At 43.2% G+C, this 20,109-nt stretch overlaps 1 long non-coding RNA gene and 1 other non-coding gene across 2 annotated transcripts; both read right to left on the reverse strand.

The window, feature by feature from the left end:
- Nucleotides 1-7,863: 7,863 nt before the first annotated feature.
- On the reverse strand, nucleotides 7,864-9,295 carry LOC147190286 (uncharacterized). Its single transcript, XR_015104034.1, has 2 exons — nucleotides 8,542-9,295; nucleotides 7,864-8,215 (listed from the first exon to the last, which is right to left on the reverse strand). It is a non-coding gene; the product is annotated as an uncharacterized LOC147190286 (long non-coding RNA).
- A 5,269-nt stretch (nucleotides 9,296-14,564) lies between these two features.
- On the reverse strand, nucleotides 14,565-14,637 carry trnaf-gaa (transfer RNA phenylalanine (anticodon GAA)). Its single transcript has one exon. It is a non-coding gene; the product is annotated as a tRNA-Phe (tRNA).
- Nucleotides 14,638-20,109: the final 5,472 nt, after the last annotated feature.

A 20,109-nucleotide genomic window follows, 5' to 3' on the forward strand; every position in this document is an offset into this window, starting at 1 on the left:
ATGCCTTGACCTCAGCCAAGCTAAATAGGCCAATGCATCATTACGATTACTCAAGACTAAGCACTCACTTGTGTTATGAAAGCTGTAAGTGCTTCTTGTTGGGGTAGTTTTGGTGATCCTCCAGACTACGCTTGTTCCTAGTTCTCGATGCAATGCCTTGACTTCAGCCAAGCTAAATAGGCCAATGCATCATTAAGAATATTCGAACCTAAGCACTCACTCGTGTTCAGAAAGCAGTAAGTGCTTCTTGTTGGGGTATTTCTGGTGACTCTCGAGACTATGCTTGTTCCTCGTTTTCAACGCAATGCCATGACCTCAACCAAGCTAAATTGGCCAATGCATCACTCAGATTACTCACACCTAAGCACTCACTTGTGTTCAGAAAGCTGTAAGTGCTTCTTGTTGGGGTAATTCTGGTGATCCTCCAGATTACGCTCGTTCCTAGTTTTTCAACGCAATGCCCTAACCTCAGCCAAGCTAAATAGGCCAATACATCATTAAGAATATTCGAACCTAAGCACTCACTCGTGTTCAGAACGCAGTAAGTGCTTCTTGTTGGGGTAGTTCTGGTGACTCTCGAGACTATGCTTGTTCCTCGTTTTCAACGCAATGCCCTGACCTCAGCCAAGCTAAATTGGCCAATGCATCACTCAAACCTGAGCCCTCACTTGTATTCTGAAAGCAGTAAGTGCTTCTTGTTTGGGTAGTTCTGGTGATCCTCCACACTATGCTTGTTCCTTGTTTTCAACGCAATGCCTTGAACTCAGCCAAGCTAAATAGGCCCATGCATCACGAAGATTACTCAAACTTAAGCACTCACTTGTGTTCAGAAAGCAGTAAGTGCTTTTTGTTGGGGTAATTCTGGTGATTCCATGCTGCATTTGCCTCATTTTATATTGCTGACACATTTGAAATATGTTCATTTCAATTACCTTAAATGGGAAGGCAAATGTTTTTCTTTTCAAATTGCGTCCTTTACTGTTGGTCTCGCTTGTGACGTTTTCAGCAGACAGCTGTTCCCGCTGATCAGGATCTCATGAATTGACAACCAATGTAGCCTATTCATTACAAGGGGGCGGGGGTTGCAATACATTCCTGTTGGCCAAATTACCCATTGAAAAAGTATTCATGAGGGTGGAGTTGAGCTTCAATTGCAAATATCTATTTAAAGTTGTTGTCACTGCATTTGCGCAACTTCTCCACCGTAAGAATAGGGAGGCCGTTTGCTAAGGTGAAAATGATCCATTCACAGGTAAGCAAAGTTCACAAAACTAAAGTCTTTCCCGACCAAGTCAGTTTCATTGACCCAACTTGAGCACTGGCTTGTATTTGACAATAGAAAGTGCGACTTGCTGGGGCAGTCAGACAGACAACATCAACCTGATATGTGAACATAGAGACGTTCTTGCTGTTCCCGAGATAAGCTAAATCAACAGACCGTCTTTTTAAACGTATCTCCGTTCATCAATTGTTTCTTCAATTCAATGTCCTGACCTCAACCGTGCGCAGTATGCTAATGTGTCAGCAAGATTACCCAAACATCAGCACAGACGTGTTCTGAAAGCAGTAAGTGCTTCTTGTTGGGGTAGTTCTGGTGACTCTCAAGTCTACGCTTGTTCCTAGTATTCAACGCAATGCCTTGACCTCAGCCAAGCTTAATAGGCCAATGCATCACGAAGATTACTCGAACCTTAGCACTCACTTGTGTTCAGAAATAAGTAAGTGCTTCTTGTTACGGTAGTTCTGGTGACTCTCGAGACTGTGCTTGCTCCTGGTTTTCAACGCAATTCCCTAACCTCAGCCAAGCTAAATAGGCCAATGCATCACTAAGATTACTCACACCTAAGCACTCACTTGTGTTCAGAAAGCTGTAAGTGCTTCTTGTTAGGGTAGTTCTGGTGACTCTCGAGACTATGCTTGTTCCTCGTTTTCAACGCAATGCCCTAACCTCAGCCAAGCTAAATTGGCCAATGCATCACTAAGATTACTCAAACCTAAGCACTCACTTGTATTCTGAAAGTAGGAAGTGCTTCTTGTTGGGGTAGTTTTGGTGATCCTCCAGACTACGCTTGTTCCTAGTTTTCAACGCAATGCCTTGACTTCAGCCAAGCTAAATAGGCCAATGCATCAGTAAGATTACTCAAACCTAAGCACTCACTAGTATTCTGAAAGCACTACGTTCTTCTTGTTGGGGTAGTTCTGGTGGCTCTCGAGACTATGCTTGTTCCTAATTTTAAAAGCAATGCCCTAACCTCAGCCAAGCTAAATAGGCCAATGCATCACTAAGATTACTCAAACCTACGCACTCACTTGTATTCTGAAAGCAGTAAGTGCTTCTTGTTGGGGTAGTTCTGGTGACTCTCGAGACTATGCTTGTTCCTAATTTTCAAAGCAATGCCCTAACCTCAGCCAAGCTAAATAGGCCAATGCATCACTAAGATTACTTAAATCTAAGCACTCACTTGTATTCTGAAAGCAGTAAGTGCTTCTTGTTGGGGTAGTTCTGGTGACTCTCGAGACTATGCTTGTTCCTGGTTTTCAACGCAATGCCCTAACCTAAGCCAAGCTAAATAGGCCAATGCATCACTAAGATTACTCAAACCTAAGCACTCACTTGTTTTCTGGTAGCGGTAAGTGCTTCTTGTTGGGGTAGTTCTGGTGACTCTCGAGACTGCGTGTTCCTCGTTTTCAACGCAATGCCCTAAGCTCAGCCAAGCTAAATTGGCCAATGCATCAGTAAGATTACTCAAACCTAGGCACTCACTAGTATTCTGAAAGCACTAAGTTCTTCTTGTTGGGGTAGTTCTGGTGATCTTCCTTGTTCCTAGTTTTCAACGCAATGCCTTGTCCTCAGCCAAGCTAAATAGGCCAATTCATCACGAAGATTACTCAAACCTAAGCATTCACTCGTGTTCAGAAAGCTGTAAGTGCTTCTTGTTGGGGTCGTTTTGGTGATCCTCCAGACTACGCTTGTTCCAAGTTTTCGACGCAATGCCTTGACTTCAGCCAAGCGAAGTAGGCCAATGCATCACTAAGATTACTCACACCTAAGCACTCACTTGTGTTCAGAAAGCTGTAAGTGCTTCTTGTTGCGGTAGTTCTGGTGATCCTCCAGATTACGCTCGTTCCTCGTTCCATGTTCAATAAACAAACAAACACACTTTGTGGTGCCCCTCCCCCTGCCCAAACACACACACCACCTGTCCCACCCCTGACAAAAATAAAAAATATCTGAGTATTTGTCAGTTTTGCTTGATTTGACAAAATAACTGGTCAATATTGTTTTAAAAACTTTCACAGAAGTAAGAGATAAATAATAATATTTAAGTCTTTATAAAACACAAAGAATGGCAACAAATACTCAAATAAATACAAATAAATAATAATAATAATAAATGCCTCTACGATTAACAGTGAATATAGTTTTGAACCATGGTACAAACATTTCAAAAATTAATTATGTTATCATGGAGGCCTGTATTTAAAACACAGGTATTTCAATACTCTACCTTGATTGGCAAGCTTTCAGATAGATTTTTTTTCTAAATTTCAGTTTCACCAATGGATGTCGTTCTTGGCCTATGAACCTCTGTGTGAAAATGTCGGCGTAGTCGTTGCATATAAAACAACTTTGTCTCGCAAAATTCAATTTCATTTTCAAAGCGTAAACAATGTGCAGGTCACAAATTTTAAACAACAGCATTTTGTGTTGTTTTTGGCAAGATTGTATAACCCAATTGCCACCATCATCTCAGTTTTCCCTCTTTTCCGCCCCCGAATCTTGATGCCTTTTCCAAGACATGTCCAGATATCCAAAAATAATCTGCCAAATTTGTGATTGAAGCATAATGGAACAAACTACGAGACAATGAAACAGAAGGGCCTGGGGGACACCAAAGTGAGACTGACAAGAGATCCGCGCAGGAGATTTTTTTTTCCACGTGAATAAGCCTATTTTTGTATTAGATCTATTTATTAACGTAATTTACAAACCTTGATTATAAATATTATACACTGTCATAATTATAATTCCTATTATTATGATTTTTTACGAGCTTGATTTTTTTTGTTGCTGACCTACACGCAGTGCGTGATCAGCGTATGCTGAGCACCGTGCCTGACCGTGTTGTTAGCCACTTGCACAAACGCGACCAGATGAAGTTCATTCACTGAAAAAAGATGGGTGGAAAATTGGTCGCAGTCGCGAGCTCTGGAAAGACAAGCTTTGCATGTAGGGGAGGATCTTAGATTAGCCTAGTTTTATTTGTTGAAAAAAATGCAAATTATCAATTCACCAGTCGATTACCTAAAATAAATAAATAAATCGAGAATACATAAAATAATTTTCCTACAAATGCATTTCAATGGCCATCTGTTAAACATGGAATTTTGCTATTCATGGGTCGGTCTTTTTTTTTTTTTTTTTTTTTTTGCCCAAATGGGTGTGATCTAACCACAAATCATTTGGCACCAGCAGTTGCGATCATTTGGAATGTTCCAAATTTTTCATCCCTAATCTGTGATGCGTCCCAGATGCGGATGCAGGTTTCAGTCTAGATGCAAGAAGTAACTTTTCTTTCTAAAAAGAAATAATTATTTAGTTGTACGACTACAATCAAAACTCATTCGCTCCCAAAGACATATTTGTATGTCTTTTCAGACTCCACACATTCAATCCCAGGCACTTTTTTTTTCAAGAGTTTAGGTAAAACATTTTTTTAAAAAGTCAGAAAATTGCAGGTACTGAATTTAAAATGGGACACATGGAAAAGAATCATCACAAGTGACATCAGTTACACCAGTGGTCAACCCCCAACCCCCGGCCCGTGGACCGGTACCAGTCCATTGTTCATTTGGTACCGGGCCACACAGAACGGACTTACATTACTGTCGTTCCGTTTGATTGATTTCGGAATCTCCAATGATGTTTTATTTTGAAAAGTTACCGGATTCTCCGTTACATCCGACTACAGCAGAGGTGTCAAACAGAAGGCCGGGGGCCAGATCTGGCCTGCCACATCATTTTATTTGGCTGGCGAAAGCAGTTCAAACGTCCACTTCCATGATCCTTTCTAAAACATCTGCCAAACCTTTTAATTCTCCTACGTATGTAATAAATAAGAGATCTATTCCAAGCATATTCTTTGTTACCAAACCCCTCATGATAGTCACTGAAACAATAATTGAATCAACCGTTATTCTTGACTTCTTTATATGGTTTCAGTCATAACGGCCCTCCAAGTGAATCGTAACTAAAATGTGGCCCATGCCAAAAATGAGTTTGACACCCCTGGTCTACAGTATGTCATTCTTGACGCAGGTGAAGGCGGCGCTTCTCTGTCACATGTCATTTTCGATGTACCCCTTGCTTGGTTGTAGCAAGGGGTACGTTGATAGGTCTGGTTGTACAGCCACATGTTCTCCATCACCAGCTCTACTCCATCAGCATCGTTCTTCTTCTCACTCAATTCCAGCCCCATGACGGACGCCAATCTGGACAGCAAGACGGGAATCTGCTGCAGCTGCTGACGAGCGTGATCAACACGATATGTCCACCAGGAAGCGTGGTCCACCAGGAAAATACTGTAGACACCAAACATGTTTTCATCAAGAGCTCATTAAAAACCAAAACGTTCCTGACAAACAATAAAAATAAAAAATAAAAAACGACAACAACAAGGAAATGGCCTGGACATAAACGATTTTGCCCCTAAAAAACAACAACACAATTTTAGGGATAGGACTACACAATCTTGAGGGGAAAAAAACAGGCATAGAAGATGCTGCCATATTGTTAAAAAAAATCATCTGCAAATTTGACCATGTTTGCCAATATTTGTTTCCCTTCTTGTACCCTCGGTTTTTTTTTAATATAATTTCAATCGTGATATGTAATGAATTGAAAATTGGTTTGAATGAAAATCACAACATAGACAGGTGGTGAACTTGTAAGAAACAGTGTGTTCTGTATTGGAGTTTTAGTCGTTTTTTAATTAGATTGAGGTTTTTTTTGTATCCAGGAATTTGTCGAGCACGAGATAAAAAAGAAAAGGTTGCAATAAGTATTCTGTGGTACAAACTCAACAAAATACAGACTTATACGCCGAAGCGATTTATGGGTGAAATTATTAACACGTTCTTATATCATTTCACGTTACTTTCACATTAAACCACAAGAGGCCGCTCTAGACCTGTGTTGATAAAACCACGATGAGTCTGACGTAAGCGACGTAGAAGAGGAAGCGCTGCCATCTTCTACTTCCGGAGTTGGTGGAGTTAATTTAAAGGAGGGGTGCCCAAACTTTTTGGACCGAAGATCGACTTTTCGATCAACCAACCTCCCGGAATCGCTCCTGACTGCACACGCGCACAGACAGACACACGCACGCACACACACACACGCATGCACACTATGATGAGAAACAGGAGGCATGTGATGCACTTTTGCAGCCTGCTCACATGTACCATTTTAAAGTGCTTCCCTGGGCCTTCTAGATTTCTATTCTTTGCCCGTGCCCTCAGTGAATTGTACACGAAGCAAACTCTGAATGAGAATCATGACGATAAAAGATAGCGCAACAGCTCTGATCACAAGCTACAATTGCAGACTGCTGAGCGCTAACAACCTCCGGTGACGTAGGTCGCGCCACCGTAGGTTACAGATTTACCTGCTTTATTTAATTTTTTAAATATTTTTTTGTGAAAATGAGACTGATACGATGATTAGGGTACAGTGTACACTAACATAAAAAATATATTACTAACATGTACAAAAACACACAAATGGTTGTTTTTTTTCCTCCTCTACACCACTCTGATCTACTTGGGGACCAGGCCTAGATCTACCGGTCGATCAGGATCGACGTAATGGGCACCCCTGCTTTAATGTGACACAGAGGATGAAGATTTCATTGGATTTAGTGATTTGGAGTGACATTGATGGTTTGGTGAACTTCTTAGCATGTTCTTTATGCTATAGTTATCTGAATAACTCTTGAATATGTTACTTGAACATACCAGGCACGTCGTTGCTTATGCGTCATGTAACGTTTGCATATCGTACACTTATTCAGCGTGGTGTTTTCTATTTTATTTTTATTTTAAATTGCCTTTCAAGATGGCATGTATGTTTTTGCTGTTGGATTTTATCAAATAAATTTCCCCCAAAAATGCGACTTATACTCACTCCAGTGCAACTTACATATGTTTTTTCCTTCTTAATTATGCATTTTTTGGCTGGTGCGATTTATAATCCGGAGCGTCGTATAATCTGAAAAATACGGTATCTGTTGATCATTTTGTTGATCAACTGATGAACCGTTTCATGCACCTGTAACCAGATAAGACGTCCACTGTGGTAACCGCTGTTAAAAAAGTTTTCATTTCCATCCCTTAAAAAAAAAGCGACATGATTTAAAATGGAAAATTTACCAATAACGACAAACAAATCCACTCTGAGAATTGATTTAAATTAACTGAATTTTTTAAAAAAAGAACATTGAAATGAAAACTAACCAAAATGAAAAAAAATCTATAATTATTTTAACGCTCATCTCACCGCATAGTAATTTGGGGCGTGGTGTACAGTATGTAAACTAACAAGACTTCTCGGCCATACCTAGTTTGCTGTGAAGCTTGCAGTCCAATTTGGCAGGAAACAACCACTTTGGAGTGCATATGTAGCCACCCTAGGTGCAGCTACTAGTGGCACCCTTCTATTAAGTTGTCAGTCAAGGGGAAGTGTGTCAATCTATCAAATCTATTTGAGTTAGGGTGCACTACTTAAGGTCACAGCGAGATTGGCAACAGCAGACTCTAGTTAGAGTCAAGGGGAAACCTCCAACAGGAAGAAGACACACTGACTGAGGTTTTTATAAAAAAAATATATTGGGTGAATATTTACAATAGGAGTAGATGGGAAACTGAACCAGAATGCATAAAGATGAACAAGGAAAAAAAACATACAGTAAGTTAAATTGTTATCAGTTCTTATCAATTGTTTTTTTGGTATCAGATCTGACCCATAAAAAAAACGACTGAGATCTCAGATTCAACAAAAAAAGAGGGAAATCCTTTCAACTGTCCTACCACCCTCCAGCGGACGGGTGGCTTTGAAGTCCAAGATGTCCTTCACCAACGTCCCACGTGGCATCCAATCTCCAGACTACGTAGTCCAATCTTCTGATGGTCTATGAGTCCCAAAAAAAAAAACAGCCTGCACAAAGTGCGCAAGGCATTCACTAAACGTGGCAATAATCGGCTAGGGAAAATAACGATTTTCTAAAATTGGCTCGAACGAAGGCCACAGCGCTATTCGCCGTGAGCACGTTAGCTTAGCTCGATGCTAATACACTTGCTATGGAGCGCACGTGTCGGTACAATGGTTTATCCCTTTTTCTTTCTTTTATAACGGCACAGTTATATCTTATATCAACAGAACAACAATCTCCATTTTCACCAACTTCATTCCTGACTGTTTTTTTATGTTACAAATCGAATGCTAGAAATGCTAATCGGACATATTCAACAAAAAACACTCACCAGGAACGTTATCTCTTCTAAACCCTTCTCTTGCCTTGAGAAGAAAAAAAAAGAAAGATTGCCACAGGATTTAACTTACTATCTTGTACAGGTAGAGGTTCAAGGACTAGTTTTCATTTATCGTTCTTTCGTTTCGACCCGCCTGGGAAAAGTGCGAGAATGTTTCTGTCTCTCTCGCTAACGGGTCCTCGCTCCGAGCGCTGCGGTGCGTTCATTGTCCCTCGGAAACAGCAGTATCACAAACAAATATCACCCTCCAGAACAAACAATAAAATAACAGCCTTATCAAGGCTGGGTTACACATAGTTCCAGGCTTGCCCTTGTCCATGCATTCACCAGTCTTTCCACCATCATCATAATTTTCTTGTATTTAAATGATTGCAAACACCTCCCCAGCATCATAAATCTCTCAGGAAAAGAAATGCTGGTATTACTGGAAAGTAAAAACAAAAACTTGAGACCTCCTATTTATTCGAACACGCAAACCAAATTCCACATTTCTTCCCTTTGAGCTGGTTTTTTTCCCCTTTGAGCTGTTGCCAGACGCCTACAGCGGTGCCGGTAATTATTGATTGGTGACGTTGCCACGTGTGGTCCAGCGAAAAAAATTGTCACTGACCTCATTGGTGAGTTCATGATGGAGGCTCCTCCAGTAGGTTTCCGGTATTCCCGACCCTTGCAATGCGTTGCGGTATGAAATTACGAATTTCTTAATTCTTCTTCTTCGTCCATTTGTAAGGATTCTCCTGCAATAGTTGACATTTTAGATCGATGGATTGTTTCCCTTTACGAAAATCCAGAAGTGGGTAGAATTAATTACCCTCATGGCTATAGCTAACAGATGATAGCGCGCTCAAGATACATGCCGACAGTGACACGAAGCAAGAAGGGACAAGCGTCAGCGAATCAAGGATGAGAACAAGGATCTCGGCTCATCGTGCTGCATACGCTTGTGTACAATGTTTTAGAGCTTTTATAAAAACGCTTGAAAACACACAAAACAAGTAAATAACCATAATAATAAATACAACAATAATAATAATACATTTTGTCATATATATATATATATATATATATATATATATATATATATATATATATATATATATATATATGGCGGCCCGGTAGTCCAGTGGTTAGCACGTCGGCTTCACAGTGCAGAGGTTAGATTCCAGCTCCGGCCTCCCTGTGTGGAGTTTGCATGTTCTCCCCGGGCCTGCGTGGGTTTCCTCCGGGTGCTCCGGTTTCCTCCCACATTCCAAAAACATGCATGGCAGGCTGATTGGACGCGCTAAATTGTCCCTAGGTGTGAGTGTGGGCGTGGATGGTTGTTCGTCTCTGTGTGCCCTGTGATTGGCTGGCAACTGATTCAGGGTGTCCCCCGCCTACTGCCCGAAGACGGCTGGGATAGGCTCCAGCACCCCCCGCGACCCTAGTGAGGATCAAGCGGTTCGGAAAATGGATGGATGGATGGATCTATCTATCTATCTATCTATCTATCTATCTATCTATCTATCTATATATATATATATATGTAGAGCGGCTGGATAGCTCAGTTGGTAAGGCATCAGTTTGGGAGACGGGGTTCGAATCCTGCTTGGGGCAAAAAAATGAGCACATACCACCATCCAGTGTGGATCCTTGGGCAAGACCCTTCACGCTAATGCCTACCTCATACAATGATGAGTGACAATAAAACGAATGACATGCCGGCTCAGACGTCGCCCGGCCAAACAAGGTCTGCGTCAGGTGATGGGGAGCCAGAGCACCCTGATGAAAAATGGGCTACTGGAACAAAGCGGAGATGGGCGAGATGCGATAACATGGCTCTGTTGGAATGCTACTACTCAAGCAACCCTAGTTAGAGGGGTTACATGCAGAGAATGTGGGCTAAACGGTTACTTCGAAACCCACAGTCACGGTTGACCACGAAACAACTAGTAGCTCAGTGTTCCAACATCCACAAACGGCAATCGCTGTCACAATTTGAGATTGGTGAGATACAACGCAGGTTCCATGGTGAAGGGCCCCAGGCTGCCAGATCAGAGAAGGAGGTCATACCAGAGATTGAGAGGCAAGCCCCAATGAATGCAGATGATGAGATTGGGAGGCCAGCCCCAATGAATGAAATGCTGAGCGAGGCAGCAACTGCCCTGAAAGCTAAGATCATGGCGAGAATGAAAGCTGGGCAACCTAGAAACCGATTACAACGGCTATGTGAAGTACCACCTGAAAGTCTCATGGAAAGTGTGAATGCAGCACTGAGAGCGATCCCTACCGTAACGATCACGGAAACCAATGAGCTGATATACGCTTCAGCATCAGTGATCCTAGAGATGCTTGGCTATAAGAGCAACCATGGGAGCCATGAGATACGTTACCCACCATGAAAAAGACGGTTGGAGGCTAAGATCAAGGCGGCTCGGAAAGATGTGAGTCAATTGACGGAGGCCCAGAGAGGTGTGATGAAAAGGCCGACACCCGAGAGGTACATCCAGATGACCATACCTGAAGCACTCGAAACTGCCAAACAAAGGCTCCAAGCCTTGTCCAGCCGCCTAAAGCGGTACACGAAAGAGAATGAGGCCAGACGAATAAACAGGCTGTTTGCAACACAACCTGCGAAAGTGTACGCTCAGTGGCAGGGTCCTAACAACAGAGCTAACCCACCAAGACTGGAAACTGAAAGGTACTGGAAAGGCATATGGGAGAAGGAGGTTGCACATAACAGCAGTGCACAATGTCTGGTGACCCTGAGAGAGGAGCACAGCAACCTCCCTGAACAGAATCCAGTTACCATAACAGTGGCAGACATACAGGAAAGAGTCTCAGATATGAAGAACTGGACAGCACCATGGTCCACACCTACTGGCTAAAGAAACACAGCACTCCGTGAGTGCCTAGCAGCACAAATGAACCAGCTGCTGAGGGATGGGACTCACCCAGGATGACTAACTGAAGGGCGAATGATCCTGATCAGGAAGGATCCCTCAAAGGGTGCAGCCCCATCCAGCTATCGGCCAATAACCTGTCTCTCCACGACATGGAAGCTCATGTCAGGCATCATTGCGGCTAAGATAAGTGGACACATGGATCAATACATGAGCGAAGCACAGAAGGGCATTGGTAGAGATACCAGAGGAGCCAAACATCAGCTCCTGGTTGATAGAACAGTCGCACAATAGTCCCACATACATGGATCACTGAATGTTTGGAGTTGTATAAGGTGAACAGGACCTTAAGAGCCTTCGTTGCGAACTCGATGAGAATGTGAAAAACCACACTTGAAGCCAATGGCAAGCCACTTACCCAAGTGTCCATCAAATGTGGCATATACCAAAGTGATGCACTCTCCCCACTGCTGTTCTGCATAGGACTGAACCCCCTAAGCTAAGTAATCGCCAAGACAGGCTATGGATACCGCCTCAGAAATGGAGCTACGATCAGTCACCTCCTCTACATGGATGACATAAAGCTGTATGCTAAGAGCGAAAGGGGCATCGACTCCCTGATCCACATAACCACGATCTATGGCAGCGACATCGGGATGTCATTCGGGCTTGAGAAATGTAGTCGGATGGTGACTAAGAGAGGAAAGGTAGTCTGTACTGAAGGGGTCTCACTCCCTGAAGGAACAATAGCAGACATTGAGGACAGCTACAAGTACCTCGGTATACCACAAGCCAATGGCAACCTCGAACTGGCAACAAGGAAAGCGGCTATGGCCAAATACCTCCAGCGAGTGAGGCAAGTCCTAAGAAGCCAGCTCATTGGCAAGAATAAGACCCGGGCAATAAACAGCAATGCCCCGCCAGTGATCAGATGCCCTGCAGGAATAATAAGGTGGCCAAAGGATGAGATTCAGACCACGGACGTTAAGACCCAAAAGCTCCTAACCATGCATGGAGGGTTCCATCCCAAATCCAGCACCCTGAGACTGTACGCAAGCCGAAAGGAAGGAGGCCGGGGACTAGTGAGTGTGAGAGCCACTGTCCAGGATGAAACATCCAAGCTCCATGAATACATCAAGGAGAAGGCTCCAACGGATGACGTACTCAGAGAATGTCTCAGACAATGGGGAACAGAGGATGAGGCGCTGGAAGAGGGACCATCATGGGAGGATAAGCCCCTACACGGGATGTACCACCGGACCATAACTGAAGTGGCTGATCTCAAGAAGTCCTATCAGTGGCTAGAGAGGGCTGGCCTGAAGGACAGCACAGAGGCACTCATCCTGGCTGCTCAGAAGCAGGCCCTGAGCACCTGAGCCATTGAGGCCCAGATATACCACACCAGACAAGACCCAAGGTGTAGGTTGTGCAAAGAGGCACCTGAGACGATCCAACACATAACTGCAGGGTGTAACTGCAGGGTGTAAGATGCTGGCAGGGAAAGCCGACATGGAACGCCATAACCAGGTGGCTGGCATAGTCTACCGAAACATCTGTGCGGAGTATGGACTGGAAACCCCAAGGTCAAAATGGGAAACACCTCCGAAGGTGGTGGAGAATGACAGAGCGAAGATCCTGTGGGACTTCCAGATCAAGACTGACAAGATGGTAATGGCGAACCAACCAGATATCGTGATCATAGATAAAGGGCAGCGGAAAGCTGTTGTAGTGGATGTAGCGGTCCCAAGTGATGGAAGCATCAGAAAGAAGGAACACGAGAAACGCGAGAAATACCAAGGGCTCAGAGAGGAGCTGGAGCGAGCCTGTAAAGTAAAGGTGACAGTCGTGCCTGTGGTGGTCGCAGCACTCGGGGCAATGACCCCCAAACTAGATGAGTGATTGCAACAGATCCCGGGAACAACATCGGACATCTCAGTCCAGAAATGTGCAGTGCTGGGAACAGCAAGGATACTGCGCAGAACCCTCAAGCTTCCTGGACTCTGGTAGAGGACCCGAGCTGAATGAGGGACGGACAGCACCTGAGGGGTGAGACGAGGATTTTTTGTTTTTACACATGAAACTCCTCTACAACGAAATAATGTTTGCAGCAAGAGATTTTTCACAACACGGGGTTTTTCACTGTAGCAAATTTGATCTCAGATGTAAACACACACACACACACACACACACACACACACACACACACACAAACATATGTGTACATGCACACACAATTGTATGTGTACTCTTTATTTTTATTTCAATAGTTCATAAGTATGAGCACACAATGTTTAAGTACTTTCATTGTGACCCTATTTGTCATTTCATGAAATTACTTCACACTTGGCCTTTAAGTATTCTCAATGCTCATTGACTGCCACACAGCATGAGATTAACCCCAAAACACAATTTTGTTGTAAAAATTTTATGTTAATGAAGGCCTTTTTACCAGTCAATCAATGAGATCTTTGCGGCCAGAGTCCCATTGTCGTCCAGTAATCACAACAAAAACAATTCCTGTGCCTCACATGCCGAAACACGGGAAGTTTAGATGTTCAGTCTAACGCTCTCCCAACTAAGCTATTTCAGCCTCATGTGGAGTTTCCTTAGGCCTTTTCACTAGTCTATTAATGGGATCTTATTGGCCAAAATCACAAAAGTGAGTCAAAGGACACATTGAAGTCCAGTAATTGCATGAAAGAAAAAGTTTCTGTGCTTTACATGCCGAAAACCAGGGGTGAACCAGAAACCTTAAGATCTTGAGATGGACGGTCTCCCAACTGAGCTATTTCAGCCTCTTGTGCGGCTTCTTCAGCCCTTTTCACCAGTCAATTAATGGTATCTTATCGGCCAAACTCACAACTGTGAGTCAATGGACACAGCGTCATACAGTAATCGCAACATAGAAATGAATTCTGTGCCTCACATGCCGAAACCCGGGTTTGAATCAGGGACCTTTAGATCTTCAGTCTAACGCTCTCCCAACTGAGCTATTTCAGCCTCTTGTGCAGCTTCTTCAGCCCGTTTCACCAGTCAATTAATGGTATCTTATCGGCCAAATACACAACAGTGAGTCAAAGGACACAGCGTCAAACAGTAATCGCAACAAAAAAATGAATTCTGTGCCTCACATGCCGAAACCCGGGTTTGAACCAGGGACCTTTAGATCTTCAGTCTCACGCTCTCCCAACTGAGCTATTTCGGCCTCTTGTGGAGCTTCTTCAGCCCTTTTCACCAGTCAATTAATGGGATCTTATCGGCCAAAATCACAACAGCAAGTCAGAGGACACATCGTGGTCCAGTAATCGCAACAAAGAAATGAATTCTGTGCCTTACATGCCGAAACCTGGAAAAAACTACAGAAATAGCAACTGAATTTAATGAGTATTTTGTCAACATTGGCAGTAACCTAGCAAAGCAAATTCCTGATCCAACAAACTTGTTTGAAATAGATCGATACTGTACGTAGAAAAAAACTCCTCCATGATGTTCCTCACTGCTGCAAAACAAGAAGTATCAAATATTGTAAGAACTTTTAAAAATAAGAAGTCAACTGATTGCTTTAATATTGATTTGACAATAATAAAACAGATTATAGAATTTGTAGTGTGACCTTTCACGCACATATGCAACCTGTCATTCAAAGCTGATATCTTTCCATCAAAAATGAAAATTGCTAAAGTTATTCCAATTTATAAAAGTGGAGAAAGACATCTGTTTACAAATTATAGACCAATATCACCACTACCACAATTTTCAAAAATATTAGAAAAACTACAGTATTTTCTCGCAGACTTGATAGCTTTTTACAAAAACATGCGCTGTTAAGTGAGAATCAATATGGCTTCAGGGAAAAACGGACCACCTCAATGGCAGTTATTGAGTTTGTGGAAGCAATAGCCACTAATATATACCACAAAGAATTTACTGTTGGGGTTTTCCTACATCTAAAAAAGCTTTTGACACAATAAATCACAGTATATTATTGAAAAAACTAGAAAGATATGGCATTAGAGGTGTACCTTATAAATGGATAAAAAGTTATTTAGAAAACAGATATCAGTACGTGCAGCTCAGCAATAAAAAAACAAATCAACTGAAAATCACTCATGGAGTTCCTCAAGGGTCAGTGCTTGGTCCAAAACTATTCATCTTATATGTAAATGATATCTGCAAGGTCTCAAAACAATTTAAATGTGTCCTATTTGCTGATGATTCAACTTTCTACTGTTCTGGAATAAATCTGAAACAGCTCCTGACAACCATAGAAAACGAATTAAACAAATTAAAAAACTGGTTTGACAGAAATAAATTGTCACTTAACCTGAAAAAATCGAAGTTAGTTGTTTTTGGCACAAGACCAATCAAACACCAAGCTAAAATTATGGTAAACTCAATTGAGATAGATTAGATTAATTAGATTAATTTCAAAATCAGTCCTTGGTCCTTGGCCTTGGCCTCGGAGGCAAGTCCTTGGTCCTTGGCCTTGGCCTCGGAAAATTTCTCAAGTCCTTGGCCTTGGCCTTGCCTTGGACAATTTTCCAAGTCCTTGGCCTTGGCCTCAGAGTCAAGTCCTCTGCCTTGGCCTCGGGTTGCCGGTCCTTGGACACAACACTGCCCCACAGAGATGTGTCCTCTCTCCACTGCTCTTCTCCCACTCCACAAACGATTGCACCTCAACAGCTGTCAAACTCATAAAGTTCACAGATGACACCACGGTCATCGGTCTCATCAAAGACGGCGACGAGTCTGCGTACCGACAACAAGTGGAGCAGCTGGAGCTCTGGTGCAACCGACACAACCTCGGGCTGAACATGCTCAAGACTGTAGAGATGATCGTGGACTTCAGGAAACATCTTTCACCACAGTTGCCCCTCACACTATCCAACTGCCCTGTGTCAACCGTCGAGACCTTCAAGTTCCTAGGAATCACAGTCTCCCAGAACATGAAGTGGGAAGTCAACACCATCTCCATCCTGAAAAGGGCCCAGCAGAGGATGTACTTCCTGAGGCTGCTGAGGAAGCATGGCCTGCCACAGGAGGTGCTACATCAGTTCTACATGTCATCGAATCAATCCTGTGTTCTTCCATCACGGTTTGGTTTAGGGCTGCCACAAAAAAGGACAAAATCCGACTTCAACGGACAGTTAGGACGGCGGAAAAAAATCATTGGCACCGCTCTACCCACTCTTGAGGACTTGCATACTGCAAGAATCAAGACAAGGGCACGGAAAATCCTCCTGCATCCCCCGCACCCTGCCCACCACCTTTTCCAGCTACTCCCCTCAGGCAGGTGCTACAGATCCATGCGCACCAAATCCCGCAGACACTTAAACAGCTTCTTCCCTCTAGCCATTAACTCCCTAAACAGTCACTGACGTAGTCACTCTTCTTGTACAACAAATACTGCTACTGGTCACTCTAAAATGGTTCAATGTTTTTCTGCACCAACTGTACAACTGTCATAATATTGTATTCTACCACTGGTCACTTTAGCTCTGCTTAATACTTTGCACATTGTCTCACAGTTGTCACTGGGTGGTACCAGCGCACGACGGTTCACTTACATTATGAAATGTCCTTCCATACCTATTTGTCATGTCCTTGTTTATGATGATACCAATGCAGCATGTTATACCGGAGACAAATTCCTTGTGTGTTCTACATACTTGGCCAATATAGATGATTCTGATTCTGATTCCGTCATACAGTAATCGCAACAAAGATATGAATTTTGTGCCTTACATGCCGAAACACAGGGTTGCATCAGTGACTTTGACATCTTTAGTCTAACCCTCTCCCAACTGAGCTATTTCAGCTTCGTTTGAGGTTTCCTCAGGCCTTTTCACCAATCAATTAATGGGATCTTATCGGCCAAAATCACGAGACACAGGACACATCGTCGTTCAAAAATCACAACAAAGAAATTAATTCAAGAAATTTCATCTGTGCTGCATATGCGACAATAAAATTGTACTTGATTTGACTTCTGTGCCTTACATGCCAAAACCCGGGGTTGAACCAGTGACCTTTAGATCTTCAGTCAAATGCTCTCCCAAATGAGCTATTTCAGCCTCTCATGGTTTTAAATAAGCACTTCTCACCAGTCAATTAATGGGATCTTATTGGCCAAAATAGCGAGTCACATGAGACATCGTAGTACAGTTGAGTAATCGCAACAAAGAAATGAATTCTGTGCCTTCCATTCTGAAAGTTTCATGCTCTGCCAAATGAGCTATTTTGGCCTCTTGTGTCTTTAACTCAGCCCTTTTCAACAGTCAATTCATGGGATCTTGTCGGCCAAAAAAGCGAGTCACAGGACACATTGTTGTACAGTCATTGCAACAAAGAAATGAATTTGGTGCCTTCCATGACAAAACCATGTTGAACCCGGGACCTTTAGATTTTCAGTCTAACGCTCTCCCAACTGAGTTATTTCGGCCTCATTTGAGGTTTGCTAAGGCCTTTTCACCCATCAATTAATGGGATCTTGTCAACCAAAATGACAACAGCAAGTCAAAGGACACATCATAGTACAGTAATTGCATTAAAGAAACAATTTCTGTGCCTTACATGCCAAAACCCAGGGGTTGCACCAGTGACCTTTAGATCTTGAGTGTAACGCTCTGCCAAATGAGCTATTTCAGCCTGTTGCTTGTTGGATGTAGGCCTTTTCACCAGTCAATTATTGGGAAGTTATCGGTAAAATGACGACAGTGACTCACAAGACACATCGTCGTGCAGTCATCATAACAACAAAATAATCTCTGTGCCTTACATGCCAAAATGCAGGGTTGAACCACAGACCTTAACAGCTTGAGTGTGACACTCTTCTCTCTGAGCTATTTCTGTCTGTTGGTGGGCAAAAGACACAGTTAAAAGTCCACAATGGACCCCTCACAGATCCCTGAGGATCCCGTAACTCTTACATGGAAGCTGAGCTTGCAGCGCCTCCTCTGAGTGAGCTGGGTAAGATACGCCAGTATGACAGAGAAAGTGGACGAAGAAGATGAGGAGTTCGATGAAGGATCCAACCATGCTTACGTGGAGAAGCTGATCCACAATCTGCTGAAGGAGACCAAAGACAAAAGCAAAGTGTGGATGTGTCGACCGGCAGGAGACCATATGGAACTGGCCTACAAAAAGGTTCTCACTCCATCATGGCGCACACTAGACTAGAAAGAGTGCTGTGATGCAAATGAATCAAAGGCACTCAACGAAAAATGATCATCAATAGACAAAGGACTTGTGTGGAGGAAACACACATAGGTGTGTGTTTAATACTGAAACCCAGGAGCAAACCAAGGACCCTGATGTCCTCAGTCTCATGCTTTCCCATGCTGATTTCCCAGCTGAGCCAGGTTCTGTGGTCACGGTGATGCTTCCCGTCATGTCCTGGCATTCTGACCCAATTAAAGGCTGGTGTGCACTGGTGTGTGTGTCGGTGGTTCACGACGACGGACGGCGGTGCAGGGCGAGAATCAGTACAGGGTCCAACATTGACGGTGGACCAATGGGCCTGGACCATGATGCATTGTGTTGGGCCACCCTGGGCATTCCAGATGTTGGCTTGGTAGGTCCAGTACAAATTTTATTCATAAATATGTTGAAACTGCAGAATTCTTGCTTTTAAACAAAATATTGTATGATCTGAAAATTGTTGTGGAGTTGTGAGCAGTTAGGTGAGGCAAGAAAACAGTGTCAAAAACAAATTGCCTTGTTTTTGACACGGCAACAAGGCAATTTGTTTTTGACACTGACCCTGAACTATTTCACAGTACCCAGGACTATTACTTACGGCCAGCTGGTAACACCAAGTTAAATGTGAATATTGTTAGGTTTATGCTGGTAATCTGACGCAAAGAATACAGCAGGAACAGGAAGACTCAGGAGGCAGACATGGTTGTCTTCCTTGCAAGAGAGAGTGCGCTAAAACATGTCTCGGTTCACAATCTCGGAGCAGCTCTCCATCTGGCTCTGCCATGTAAACCATGACAGGTTCTGGGGCAACTCTGAACAGACCGCGTTTGTCTCCCTGCATTTATTGAAAGGATGTCCCTGATACACGATCTTCTCATGGGTGTGGGGAGTATTTGCACAATTCACAACAGTTTCAGGAGAGGAGACTTTCAATGAGAACACTCAGTTCATTCCTGTGGTCTCAGGTGGCTCCAGCTGGAGTTCGGTGATCCGCGAACACAGCTGTGGATGTCCCTCACATGGTGTCCTGGGGTTGATGTTATCTCCTCACAAGCAATAGTTAATTTGATCAGAAGCCGCAAAACTGAACAAAAGGATGTTAACTTCAGAGCCAAAACAGGAGCCGGCTGAGCTCTCCCAGGCCGACAAGTCGCCCATAATAAACCTACCCTATTGCAAAGGAGGCAATTGCGAAGTCAAACTCTGGAACAAAGGTTTTGAAGTAATACTGGGAGTAAATATGGGACAACAGAATTATATTCAACAATAGGCTCCAGCACACCCGCGACCCTTGTGAGGATGAAGCAGATCAGAAAAAAGATGGTTGGAGGATGTTTTGTCATTCACAGTCTTCGTCTCCATTGGGATCCTCTCTTTTGAGTGAATTTGGGAACTTTTTTTTGCCGACTTCACGGCTCGGACATCCTGGCCCCAAGGGCGTTCAGGAATTCCATTCTGACCCTATTTGAGACATGTT

Source organism: Hippocampus guttulatus, chromosome 19 (assembly GCF_054856545.1).
Source record: "Hippocampus guttulatus isolate MCC_2025c chromosome 19, RoL_Hgut_1.0, whole genome shotgun sequence".
NCBI classification, from domain to species: Eukaryota; Metazoa; Chordata; class Actinopteri; order Syngnathiformes; family Syngnathidae; genus Hippocampus; species Hippocampus guttulatus.